Raw genomic sequence first — 15,018 nt, 5'->3', positions numbered from 1 at the left:
CTAGAGTGCTACATTGTGTGGTTGAAATTTACTGGCAAGTCACATCAATTTTTCTGATGTGACTTGCCAGTAAATCTCAACCACACAATGTAGCACTCTAGGAAACTTTAGGGAAAAACCACTTTAGAGGATCCTTGCTCAATTTATCCTACTAATTCATTTGGATAGTGAATACTACATTAATTTGATGAGATTATTAATACATCTACTATTAGTCTTGTGAATCAAATATGGCTCAGAAGTATTGGTGTGATTTCAAGTTGTTTGAGTTTTGTATTGGGAGTGTGTGGTGTTTGATAACTCAATTCAGTATTTAAAATTGAATACTGAATATATTTAGTTCAAAAAAAATTGAATTATTTTGATAATTACAATTTGTATCACTTAAAATTTTAAACACTTCTTAAAATTTGTTTGAAGTTTTAGTTTATAGAATTTTTAATCTCTTATGATTATATCGCCTCTTATGTGTACAACAATCACCCTATCAATGTGGCCACTGGTTGCGAGACTGCGAGGTGGCTAATCAGGTATGGGTTGCGAGTCATGTCTATTCGATTATCAACAGGGGTTCGCAATGTGATTTCTTGCTTTGGGTGGCCGAAGTAGCCTCGTGCTGTGAAGACGATGGGCTGGGTGTGCGTCGGGCTGGGGCTGTCTCAGGCAATGACCTGTGTGTCATGTCTAGTGGCTGCTAATGTTCCCTCTCTTGGGATGGGCTAGTTTTCTAGTTTCTATATGTGTTCTGTTACTCAGAAAGCAATCAAGCGTGGGTGAATTGATTTTCTAAATAATTTGCTAAATTAAAAATATTAACTCAATAAATAAACAAATAGATTTGTGCAACAATAGAAATGGGAGTAATAAAAATGAAATGAGCAAAAGCAACATAAATTAAACTCAGTGATTCACAGTGGTTCAACTCAATGCAAGCTTATATCCACTCTCTAAGTACCATCTTCCGGAATTTTTTCACTATTCTTTAAATAGTAACTAGTGGTTACCCATGCGATGCACGGGATTTTAAAAGTCAATAATTATTAAAAAAAATTATTATTTGATTGTATTTCTTAATATTTTTATTTAGTTTGTGTATATAAATCTTACTTCACATCATTAAAAATATTTAATATTTCACATTATAGAATTTTTTTAAAAAACTATCATACATTAAGTAAATCATCACATAAATAAAAACTAATTTATCTAAGAATTATTTCACACAATCAAAAGTAGAGTAACATAGACATATTATAATTAATGAAAATGACTAATATTAAATAAAAGTAACACTAATTTTGTTTAATCAATAGTAAGGGCTATTTTGGGAAGATGGTTAGAATTATCTTTTTGGTTAAAAGCAGCCTATAAGCAGCTTTTTTGTGAGATTATAACCCGCTTCCCAAAAGGAGCCTAAATATTACATTAATCATCCCACATAGTATAATGAATTAAAATAAATTTAATTTTAATTCCCATTATATTTAGTTAGTGGTTTAAAATTTTTTACTTGCTATTTGTTTTTTGGTTATATTGATTCATTAAACATAAATAAGTTTGGAATGATAAAAAAAAAAAAAAAGTTTGAAAATGCATTAAAGTTGAATTGACAAACATAAAGAATATAAATATTTAAATTATTCAAAAAAAATTAACATTTTTAATATGAGATCTCTTCCATTGGCTCAAACTCTAAATTTGAATAAAAAAAATTAAAAAAAAAGAAGAAATTTGTGGCCTAGTTCTCAAAAGAAATGAGTTTTGAAAATAAATTTAATCATGAGTTATTTCAATAGGGTAATCAACAATAAAAAATCAATTGATGAATACATTTAAAGTATAAATCCATATCCAATCAATTTTGATGTGTTCTCCATTTTCAATCTAGCATCTGCACCAAAAACAATTAAACACAAATAGTCAATAAGTGAGAAAGTTACAAATTGATAATAGTAGCACTTTAAAAATAAAAATAAAAATACAAATACAAATAAAAATAAAAAAGTGAATAAAATCTCAATTAAATAACATATTATTAGCAAAAAGAAAGAAATAAAGAAAAATACAGTTTGTAACAATAAAATTTAAAAATAAAATAAGAATATCCATTTACATAAACTCATTTTTACACAAATATAAAAACTCATGCAAGTACACATTTCAAACGTAATGCAAATATTTAAGATTTTTAAGTAGGGATCAAAAATGGCTCAATGTTGATTGTTTTTCCCTCTTCTGTTTATAGTTTTTTTTTGCAAGAACTTATTTTTATATTGAAAAGATATATATGAAATTCTATCATATTTAAAATTTATATGGATAATTTTAAAAGATAAAATATTTTTCAACTTGAAGATAAACTTTAAAAAGATTAAGCTGAAATATATGTAAATTCTATAACAAACTAACAAAAGATAAATATAGATCATTAAAAAATTTATCATCTTTTTGGGATATAAAATGTTAATCTTTTTTTATTTAAATATTTTGTTTCTTTTATTTGAATTTCCATTTTTCAGTTCAAATCTAAATAGTTATAGTTTTATTTTTGTGTATTTTTTTCATCTCTATTTTTTTGATATTCATATATAAATAGTTATCTTTTTATTTTAAAAATTAAAAAGATTAAGTTGAAATATATGAGAATTCTACAATAAACTCACAGAAAGTAAATATAGATCGTCAAAATTTATCATCGTTTGGGATTTATATCTCAATCTTAATATTTTTTATATTTTACTTAAATTTTTATTTATGGAATTTTATTATATTTAAAATATATATGGATAATTAATTAATGATTTTAAAAGATAAAATATTAAGTTTAACTTGAAGATAAATTTTAAAAAGATTAAGCCGAAATATATGGGAATTCTACAACAAACTCACATAAGATAAATATAGATCGTTAAAAAATTTATCATCTTATTAGAATTTATATCTCAATCTTAATCTTTTTTATTTAAATATTTTTTGAATTTTTATTTTTCAATTCAAATCTAAATAGTTATATTTTTTTGGTATGTATTTTTATCTCTATTTTTTTGTTGTTCATATATAAATAATTATATTTTTATTTTAAAAAGTATTTGACTTTTTTTTATTTAAATATTTTTTAATTGTTCAAATATAAATAGTTAACTTTTTATTTTTAAAATTAATTGACTCATAATATTTTTTATTTAGTTACTTTTTAATTTTTTATTTGGCTCTTTATATTATTGGTTGAAATTTCAATAGTTATCCTTTTATTTTATTTGTTTATATTTTTATCTCTACTTCTTTGTTGTTCATATCTAAATATTTATTGTTTATATCTAAGTAGTTATCATTTTATTTAAATATATATAATCCTCTTGGCTTTTGAGATTTAAATAATTGACATATGATTAAAAATTAGAAAAAGTGAAATGAGAGACTTGAGAGGTGACACATAGGAGAGAGAATTCGTAAGAGTTTACTATTAAAAATTTAGAGAATTCTCATATTCCAATACATTTGCTTATAGATATAGTATAGATAGATAGATACACCCCTAACTTTGTAGGTGCTAGTGAATCTTTACAACAAATAATCAATTCTTATCACTCTAGTTTAGAATCCAGTGATTTTTTTATCTCAAAAAAATCACCCACAAAAATTCTCATTTACTCAAAAAACAATTCAAGTTTTAAATTAATGCACCAATAGATATTTGACAATTAAAGTATATGCACAATTCAAATTTATATTTCTTCTCCCCCTTTGACATCATTAACAAAAAAAAAAAAAGATTAATGCGGGTGAGGAAAATCAATTTATCTTTTAAAATAAATGCAACAAGAAATATTTACAATACTAATGAAAGCATTTATTTTCTCCCTCTTTAAAAAATTTTTGACAAACAATTCATGTATAATTGTTATAACTTCTCTTCTTTTTGACATAATAAAAACATTTGTGCAAATAAAGAGTAAGATAAATTTTTTTTTGGTAATTGGACTTGAACCCACCTTGTTGTAACCAAGCAAAGTCTTAGAAACTTGTAGCCTGTAGGGCATCTAAAGGATAGAGTTCTATGAAGTAAGACTTCTAAGGGAAGTTGGACACTGATCATTACAAAAGTAAGGCATCTTCATAGGTTTAAGGTATATGATTTATTTTGTAAGCTCTTGATTCGAGTTGATATCTTTGAGAGATAATTGATTTAATCGTCGGAGTGCTCCCAGGTGGATGAGCCACCACGATATTTCTTGTCTTCTTGTGCAGAGGTACTGGCTTAATCTATTTTGCCACATGCTCTCCAACTAAGTTTCCTGTTTCGTTGTGAGGTCAAAAATCAACACCCACACTATAAAGTCATGATTTAAGATTGATGAATGTATTAATGCATGTGACGTTTCTTGTATTATTTAAAGGAAATCAATGAATGAATGTTGGCTTTGGAAATGTTTCCGATATTGAATGATTGGAGTAGCAAGCTTCTGCATATCCATTGAGAATCAAGAGTTATTTTTTTCAAAGCGTGACATCCTTCTTGACTATGCCACACTTAGGCGTGAATTCTAAAGAAAAAATTGGAAGATAATTGATTAAAAATTAATAAACATTAGCTAACTTTTAATACCTTTAAATAAGAGTTAAAAGTATTGCGGTGATCTATTGCGTGTAATAATATTTTGAGTGATAAGAAAGTTTTATATGGTGTGAAAAAATGTTCCTGATTGTGTAACAACTAGGATTTTGTGTAAAGAGAAAATAGATTGGAGAAAAAGAGAAGGAACCTTTCATTTTGAATTTTTATAATAGATAATAGGTTTGGACAGAAAAGATTTTCTTTTAACTTTCCTTTTGAAATATATTTGTTTGGTAACCATTCTATTTTCGATTTTAAGTTTATATTTACAAAAATTTTAAAAATTGTTATAACAATTTGTTTGATAATTTTTTTGGTTTATAAATGGTTGTCTCAGTTTATAAATTTGAGAAAAAAACATAAACTCAAAAAATGAGTTTACGTTTTCAGTTTTTAATTTTTTTTTTAAATAATTTTTTTTTCAATTATTTTTTTTCAAATAATTTTTTTTTCAATTAATTTTTTTTCAAATAATTTCTTTTTCAAATAATTTTTTTTTCAAATAATCTTTTTTTTTTCAATTAAATTTATTTTCAATTAATTTTTTAATTAATTTTTAAAATTTTTTTCAAATAATTTTTTTTCAATTATTTTTTTTAATTAATTTTTTTTTTCAATTATAATGTGTGTGATCCCATTTCATAAATAATAAAAATAAATATAAATATTTTAGACCTGAACAAACATATTTTTTAGTTTATGTTTTTAAATTTTTTTAAACATTTTGTTCAAACTAAATGCGTTTATAATTTATGTTTTTCTAAAAATAAACAAAAATCAGTTTATAAAATTTTTGTAAACATAAACAAAAAACGTAAACGTTACCAAACGCTACCGTAAGTAATTAGTATTTTTATAATTATTACATTAATGTGTTAGCTAATAACATTTTTTAAAATTATTTTTTAATTCAAAAGTCATGTTGGAAGTTTTGGAGCTCCCACAAAATTTTTCACAAAAAGTCACTTTGCTATAATATATAATTAGCAATAAACCCACGCTACGCATGAAGTGAATTTTTTTATTTTTTAAATATAAAATATTATAAAATAACTACTACTAAAATTTAAGGGTAAATTACAAATACACCTTCTGAGATTTGCTTAAAATACAGATTGCCCCCTGTGGTTTGAAAAATTACAAATATCCCCTTATTAGAATTTTTTATTTAACAGAATTTACTAAAAAAATGAAATTCATAATTGCTCTCCTATACAATAATAAAATTACCTAAATTATTAATTGAAATATATTTTTAATATCATTAAAAACTGTTATTTGACTTGATGATATATTAATAAAAGGGACGATTTGTTATGAAATTTGAAATCTCAGGGGGTGAAATATAATTTTCAAAATATAGGGAGCGATTCGTATTTTAATCAAATATCAAGGGGTATATTTGTAATTTATCCAAAATTTAATTATTAAAAGAATGTCAAATTTCGTTAAGATCTAATATATATTGATTAGGTGAATTGTCTACTAAGTATATATTGGTATAGAGGCATCAACTAAGTTAGTGTCTGATTGAGCTGAACTATATAGAAAGGTTATGTTAATTCAATCCCAACACAACATCAAAATTTATATAGCCATCCTAAACTCGATCTTAAAAAAATTCTAAATTTCAAGTTTGCTCAATTAATCCATTATATATGGACTATTATTATTATTATTATTATTATTATTATTTGGGAGTGTGTCTTGGAGTACTTTTAAATGAATTTATCATTTTTAATATTAATTTTAATTTGAACCATTAGCAAAATTCAATTGAAAATGATTTTTACCCTTTTGACAAATGTTTGATTTTAAACTCTAAAAATACACACACACACACGGATATATATTGTTCATTTTTTTTATTTTATAAATTTCTGAAAAAAATTTAAACAGCCAAAATGTTACAACTAAATTATTTCAAAAAATATTGTTTAGTTCAAAAGCATAAATGTTTTTCCAAAAAAAATTGATTAAAGAAAACTAAATTTCATCATTTTATAAAGAAACTATAACTAAGTTCATTAATAAGTATAATTTAATTTAGCTATAGAAAAAAAAAAAGAAGTGAAAAAGTCATAATATTTTCAAACTCAAATACATTTTTTGGATTTTTATCTTAATGTTTTTTATTATCTTTAGTAAAAAATAATTCATGTTTCACTAATTTGTTTTTTTAATTTTTAGATATACCTAATCTAAATTCACCTAAAAATTAAAATTTGTGAAGAAAACTGGGGGAAAAAAAATACTAAAAACAAAAAGATCAAAAATATAAAACACATTTTTCGTAGTTTTTTTGGTCTTTAGTAATTTTTTAAAAGTTTTTTTTCATAAATATATTAATTTGTAGTTGTGTTTGACTGAAATATGAAAAAAAAAAAAATTATTTGAAGACAAAAAAAACAAAACAAAAACAAAACTCAAAAACAATTTAAAAAAGTTAAACCAAACAAATCTGATAACTGTATTTTTAATAAAAACAAATAATTAATTATTAATCATTTTTATTACATATGTACTTTCTATGTAAGAATTTAAAATATAATTAATTTTTTTTTCCATATTAATCATTCCAGATCTTTTTCTTAAATCATGTTACCATAATTGCAATGTAATATTATTTAAAAATAAATCTTTTTTTTGTATTATTTGCAAATAATTCTTAATTTGGAAAAGGAAACCTACACCTACAAAAATCAAGTTGAAAATTAAATTAATTTTAACTTAATTCATTAATAATGGCTTTACAAATTTTCTTTAATTATATTGCTTCTAAAGACTAATATGGAAAGATTTTGAAAATTATATTTTAAATTTTGGAAAGATTAAAATGACAGATTTAGGTGTATGGTTTCCTTTTCCAAATTAAGAATTATATGAAAATAATACAATATATATATATATATATATATATATTTTCAAATAATATTACATTGCAGTTATGGTAATATATTGTACGGAAAAAATCATAATAACAATTATCATATCTAAAGTGGCACTTTTACATAGTTTAAAATCTAAACTTAAATTTATATAAATCTAATTTTGAAAAATCATTGTAGTACATAATAATATGTGGAATATTTAAAGGTATAAATTTTTTAAAAAATAAAATTTCAGAAAGTAAAAAGTAAAAACATTAATATTAGTATTTAATTTATTTAAATATTTTTTTCTTATAAAATATATGTTACACCATATATTTTGACATAAATTTTTAAAATATATATATATATATATACAACTGAATAAAGCACACTGAATATGGGCTATATTCAACACATACAAAATTAAATTATTTAAAAAAATGTTTGGAAACTGTGCAATCCTAAATCTAAAAAAAAAAAAAATATTTGGCTTATTAATTTTGATATACATAAATTTAATCATGATTGATTTTTAAATTCTGTTAGAGTACTTTGTACCATTCATGTATAACTCACTGTTAATAAATAAATTTAAGATATTTAAAAGTATGAGCATTTTTTCATAAATCCGTTTCCACCTACTTATGTTTTATTTAGTGTATATTATTTTCTTATATTTCAATAAATCCTATGGACATAGTTACCAAAATACGTCTAATAATATTCACATTTACAGTGTGAATGTTTACACCGTCAATGTGAATGTTCACACTGTCAATGTGAATGTTAACATGTTAATGTGAATATTCACATTATAAAATATGAATGTTCATATCACCAAATTGCTAACCGTTCAAAGATTTTTTTTTTTTCACATACTAAATTGCCACAAACCCTCCATCATATTTCTCTAAAAAATATATAAACAATCAAAAATTAATTTTTTTAATAGAGTACTTTAGCAAATAGAAAATATTCTAGCGGATAATATACCTTAACAGCAGAAATTTATCACATAATAAATAATTTTAGATTTGCTGATGCCACCCACCCTTTCCACCCTACAACCATCACCTCCCTCTTGATTATACCACACTTAGCCATGAATTTTGCAAAAAAAAAAAAAAAAAAAAAAAGGGAAAAGGAAAAAAAAGGGGACATAATCTGTAGCGATCCCGGTTTTGACCTGTCTCTTTGTGGTGTTCCGGGCATGGGTTGGTATGGTTTTGAATGGTGTTACGTATCTTAATTTCCTGTATTCCCTTTATTTTGGTTATCGGGTTGTAGGGGTGTGTTTGGAACATGTAATGTCTCATGTTTGTATCGGGTTGTAGCGTATCTTTCATGTTTTGCCACTTCGTTGACTATGTTGAGGATCGAGCTGCCCGGTCAGCTTGCGGGGGTCCAGGGGGCAGCGCCCTCGAAGCAAAAATGCAAAATGCATTCGAAGTTGCTTGTTCGCTCGAACAACCGTTTATGCGTTCGAGCGGAGAATGTTTGGTTCTAAAAGTTTGACCTGTCTACAAAAGTACTAGGAAGGTGTATTCGATGCTCGAGGAGGGCTTTCCACGCTCGAGCGGACCATGTTATATCAGTTCGTGAATTTGCTATTTCAGATCACTTTTGTATATCTTTCTTTCTCTCTAAAAACCCTTTCATCTCCTTTCTCTCTACATTTTCCTACGCTAAATTGGATCAAAACCTTGATTGCTCAAGATCCATTAGAGTTTTGTCATAGGTTCTTTATCAAAGTTGGTTAACTTCTCGAGGGCTTCGTTGTGTGCGGTGAAGATCGCGTTTCGACACTGTTAATTTTGAGGGTTTCATCTTATTTCTTCTTCAAAACTTGAGGTAGAGATTTTCTTAGAATTATATATATATATATATATATATATATATATTTGTAAGATCTATATGATTTTCGAAATCATCTTTTGATAGTTTTGAAATTTGATTGTTGATTTAAGAAGTTGAGTGATTTTGAAAGTGAGTTTGTCTCTTATTCTTTTAAAATGATCTTATGGGTTTTGATCTTCGTTGATTTTGAAAAGATGATTTTGAAAAGTTTTCTTTCAAAAGATTTGAGTTGTATAGTTTTCGTGAGAAAACCTAGAATTTGGGAATTTTTTTTAAAGGAGACTGAAAATTCATAACTGATATTGTTATATTTATTTTGTGTCATGACCCGAACCCGCCCCCGTGGGTTAAGGACATAACCGGCCAGTAATCATGAGATTACCTACGGCCTCAAACCAAAATAGATGTATTTTAACAGAGTTAATGGGGGCCAAACGGAAGCAGTTTCAAACTTTGTCCATAGAGCTGCGCTTACATGGCACATCCAAATAACCAAACATATATACGTTAATAACTCACAACAGAAATACAGTAGCATAAGTTCTGTACAAACAGGATCATCCAAAAACTAAGTCAACCCATGAAAACTATATACAGACATATGCAAAGTCCTCGCCAACATGACAAAAATAACATAGCATAGCAGAAAGGCGAAAACGAGTCTTGTGCGTGAGACACTAGGACTGACTCTCCAAAACTTGGTTGTTCCATACAGACTTCACTGGGGCTGGGTCTGGACATCTCTTGGCTCACCTACAAACACATGAGTGAGCGTGAGTGATAGCTCAGTGAATAATATCAAATAAGAAGATACAAACGATATGTAGAACAACATACTCCGAACGGCCTTGGGCCCAACTCACATTTTTATTTAACATTCATATACACAATTTAAGTCAAGTGACTGTGGTTTCAAACATGCTGGCCTTTGGCCCATTTATCTTTCATTCATGTCAAAACGGCCTTTGGCCCATCCATTCATGTCAAAACGGCCTTTGGCCTATCCATTCATGTCAAAACAGCCTTTGGCCTATCCATTCATGTCAAAACAGCCTTTGGCCCATCCATTCATGTCAAAACGGTCTCTGGCCCATTCATTCTTGCTTGTCAAAACGGCCTCTGGCCCATTCATTCTTATCGGACATTTGTCCACAATTCAAACTAGCAAATCATACGGCATAAGGCTTTTAAGAAAATAAGCAATTGGACAAATGACAAGCTTCCAAATATCGATATTACTCACAGTGATCGGTTGGTTGGTTTGCCCTGGAGCTCGACCCTACACAGTCCATGAACACAAAAAGGGTCACCAACAATTCAATCCGTTCTTAAATTCATATTTTTCTCTTTAGGCTTTATTCTTATCTCTTTAACTCAATTACAATGCTCAATGCATGCCTAAGAGTACTTAGAAGTGAAGGAGAACGGAAAATGAAACACAGAACGCATAAACAAAATTTTAGAAAATAGGGTCCCCGTTCGAGCGTGGACTTCCCCGCTCGAGCGAACCCAATTGGTCTGCAAAAGTGCTGGTTGCATCAAATTCACGCTCGAGCGTGAACTCGGGCGCTCGAGCGGAAGGTCTGTCTACATAGCTCCCTGCTCGAGCGTGGACTTACCCGCTCGAGCGGACCCATGCCTGTAGAAAAATACTAGGAGCATGAATTCCCCGCTCGAGCGTCGGTTCCCCCGCTCGAGCGGACATCATAAATTCTGGGTTTTCCAAAATGGTTTATTGAGTTCAATTTTGACATTTCAACCCCATTTCTTGCATATTATGGCTCTAATTTCACACATACATATACCCACATGATACCGACACCAAATCATAACACAATGACGCTCCATTTCTTGAATTACTTACATGCATGCCTTAAATTAACCCAAACTCATCACCAATACATCAAATTCAAACATACAAAGCTCATACCTCCATGATCTACTCTTGTATGTGAGAAATATTCATTCATATCAACTTAATTGGTGAAGAGATGATCAAATAGATGGATTCCATACAAGATTCAACATAGATTATGCACATTGTGTTCAAATATGGAAATTCATAGTAATTTCCTACATGCATGCATCTATTGGCTTCAAATACAACAAAATCAACTCAATTTCCTTATAATCAAACTAATCCAAGTTCTAGACCATTAATCAAACTTGAATTCACAAAATTACAACTAATATACACAAATTCATTCACCTAGAAGCTTCAAACACCCAAGCAAGCTGTACTCAATTCTTGAGTTAAATCTTCAAATCCCCAAGCTTGAGCCAAAAATTACACAATTCTCTCCCTCTCTCTCTCTATAGCCGGCCCTCTCTCTATCTTGAGTTCAAATTAGCTACATGAAGTTATAAGGAGAGAATAAAGGGTGTAGTGCCTCTTTACATAAGTTCCCACTAGCACCATTTAATAATAATAAATAATTGGGCACTAATTCACCAATTTAATCAACTTAATCTGGTTCGAATCAATTTTTCAATTAAATTTCACCGTAGGCTCTAAAAATTATGCTAATCACAATCGCGTAATCAATTTCGAGTTCTGTGGCCGATAAGGCCTTCAATTTAATTTCCAAAGTAGATGATCAAACATATATTCCTACGGTGAACAGATAGAAATTCAAAACCACATATTTTCACATAATGGCACACAAAATCATATTAAACACATAATCATACTCATATTAAGGACCAATTAACATATTACGGAACATGGATATCACATTTTGTGTGTCAAAATAAATGGATGTTTGAAAAATTTCTTATTTATATTTATATAAATGATGAATTTCAGGGAATATGAGAATTGTTGTTCATTTTAGAAATTATTGTTCAAAACGTTGAAATAGGCTTGAAATGACTAATTGTTGAGGATACTTGAGGAGAGAGAATTGTGTTATTTCTTGGATGATGAATTGGAATAAAAGTATTTATATTCATCTTGTGAAATTGGCATATCAATTCATTTGATTACATTAAACTTTGAAAGTTGATTTGAAAACTTGCATTGAGAAAATAATGTTGAGAAACAAGTTTTCATGGAATGGTTTTGGGGTAAATACGTTGGTAAGTCTTAATAGATGGTGTAGATGATATTGAATAAGTTGGCCTGAGAGTCCGGGGTGAAAGACCGAAAATCCGCACGGATAGGTGTTGAGCCTTCCGGTTAATACCGGTAAAAATGACAATTTAGTAGTACTTGTATAGTCTACTTGCAGACACCGACCTAGGGATTAACATAGTCATATTTACCGCCCTTGAAATAAATTGTTAAGTTTTGAACAATTGAAATTGCATGACATCATTCAGCATGATGGTTTTCAAAAGATGAAAATGTGATTTATCTTCAAAAAAGGCATAGCATGGCATGTGCATTTCATCTCTTGAGACTTGTATAAAATATATATACTTTGTTAAGAATTTTCTATTGGGCTTTATGCTCACATTACGGGAATTTTGTGCAGGAAAAGATGTGATGATCCCATCCAACTAGGGGCATAGAAGTACGTGTGTTGGGAGTACAATGCTCTCATTTTGCTGTGACTTTGTGTGTAAGCCAAGGGCTGTGTTTGTGTGGGTTTGAATAACCGTTTTGTGTAACTAGGCTCAAGCCTTAGAAACTTGTAAACCCTTGGGGGTATTTATTTGTTTATTTACTTGTTGTTGGATTAATGTATTGTTGCATGAAGAACTATTGTATCATGTAATGTAAGTTTGGAGATTTATATTCGGTTTTCCTTAAAGGAGCCGTGATTGTTGTATTATCATTTGGGTTAGAAATTTGGGGCATTACAACTTGGTATTAGAGCTACCGGGTTTGAATACTTGGAGCTCGTGTGAAGTGGTTGTTTGACCACAGTGGATTCATTTAGCATGCTTAGGAAGTGTTATGCATTTTGTGACTATGTGATAACATGCTTATGTGACTAAATGGGTATGAGATTGGACTTTTGGGATATTGTTTGCGCCTGTTAAATTTTTTGAGGTCTTATTAGAAGGGTACTTGATCAATACTCATTTTAGTAAGAATTTTTGGTTTTTTGTGGGACGAATCTCATCATAAGAGTATAATCCATATGTGTTTGCATGACTAAGTGCTTATATGGGGTGAAATTTAATTGTTATATAGTAGAGGAATATATAGAATTATTGTGATCAAACATGTAAGGCAAGTTGCGGGCATGTGTGGGTTAGTGTGCTAAATTAATTCTATTGTCATTTATAGAATGTCAGGAAGAGGTCAAACCCATGGTGGTAAAGGCGGGAGGCGTGGTAGGGCTCACCGAGGTGTGCATGAGGTACCGGTCCATGAGGTTCCGGTGCAAAAGGAAGAGTCCGGCCAAGCTAATGTGGCCGAACAAGTGGGGCAGGCTGGAATCCCGGGACAAGCGGGTCAAACTGCAATGGGGGCCCTACCTCGAGAAATGGCAGGGGCTTTAAGAGAGTCTATGAACTTGTTAAGGGTGGAGAATCAAGCCCGAGAGAACACCATGGAGTCAAGGGCGAGTTTCGGTACTAGAGAGTTCTTGCGGGCCAAACCGGATGAGTTCCATGGTGGCCTCGAGCCCAAGAAAGCGGATGAGTTGCTCGAACAAACTGTGAAGACATTTGAGATACTTTACATCGGAGATAGTGAATTAAGAGTGACTCTAACGAGTTACTACCTTAAGGGAGACGCGGATCAATGGTGAAAATATGCCAAGGGTAGAGTAGAGCCGACACGGGAAGCCTTTGCGGTTACTTTCCAAGATAAGTACATACCTCCCACTGCTAGGAGAGATTGAGGCAAGAGTTTAAAGACTTCAAACAACTCAACATGCCCGTGGCCGAGTTTGAGGCGGTCTTCTTGTAGACACCCCATTTTTGACCGTTCTCAAGACTTGGACGTCACCGTTGGAACACTTGGTGATCATCCGTACTTGTGTTCGTCTCGAGTTTCCGGAGGTCTCGGCTGCGCGCCTCGCCTCAGGATCTCTCGACTCGACTTTTCGGTGTCTGGTTTTGCACCAAACACTTGTGTTTTTGCCTTGATAGGCAGGGAATAGCTTGTTGGCCATTTCCACACCCCACCGGCTGTCCCCTCACATCACCGGCCGTTTATTGGTGCCACCGGCAATGGTTTCTTAAAACCAATGGCCGGTCGGCACTATATTTTGCCGACCGGCACTTTGTTTTGGCCGGTGACTTTTTTTGCTGGCCAGTGTGACTCTTTTGCACCCTTTAGACTTGTTGCATGCCAGCTGTGCCAGCTGGAATGCACCAACACTCCTCGCCGTGCATGAAGTGGCTGTTTTGCCCCTTTTGCCCCCTTTTGGTCAAAGCTTCTTGAGGAAGCTTGACCCTTTGTCAAAGCTTCCTCAAGAAGCTTGGCCAGCTATCTTAGCTTCCTCAAGAAGCCTTGACTCCTTTGCCCCCTTTGCCCCTTTCATTTAGCTTCTTTGAGAAGCTTAAATCATTTCTCTTTGCCTATTTAAGCACCTCTCTTCTTCCATTGTTGAGGTTAGAGTTTTGAACATAAAAAAACCAGAGCTTATATACACATACATCTTATACACACACTCTCTCTCTATATTTCCCTCTCTCTCCTCCATTGTGTGTGTTTTCTTGGCCTAAAAGTGCATTTTGACCTTACTTTTGCACTAATACACACACCATTACACC

Source organism: Camellia sinensis, chromosome 9 (genome assembly GCF_055761805.1).
Source record: "Camellia sinensis isolate YWXY chromosome 9, ASM5576180v1, whole genome shotgun sequence".
NCBI lineage: Eukaryota > Viridiplantae > Streptophyta > Magnoliopsida > Ericales > Theaceae > Camellia > Camellia sinensis.
The sequence above is the reverse complement of the archived record's forward strand: the minus strand, read 5'-3'. Positions refer to the sequence as shown.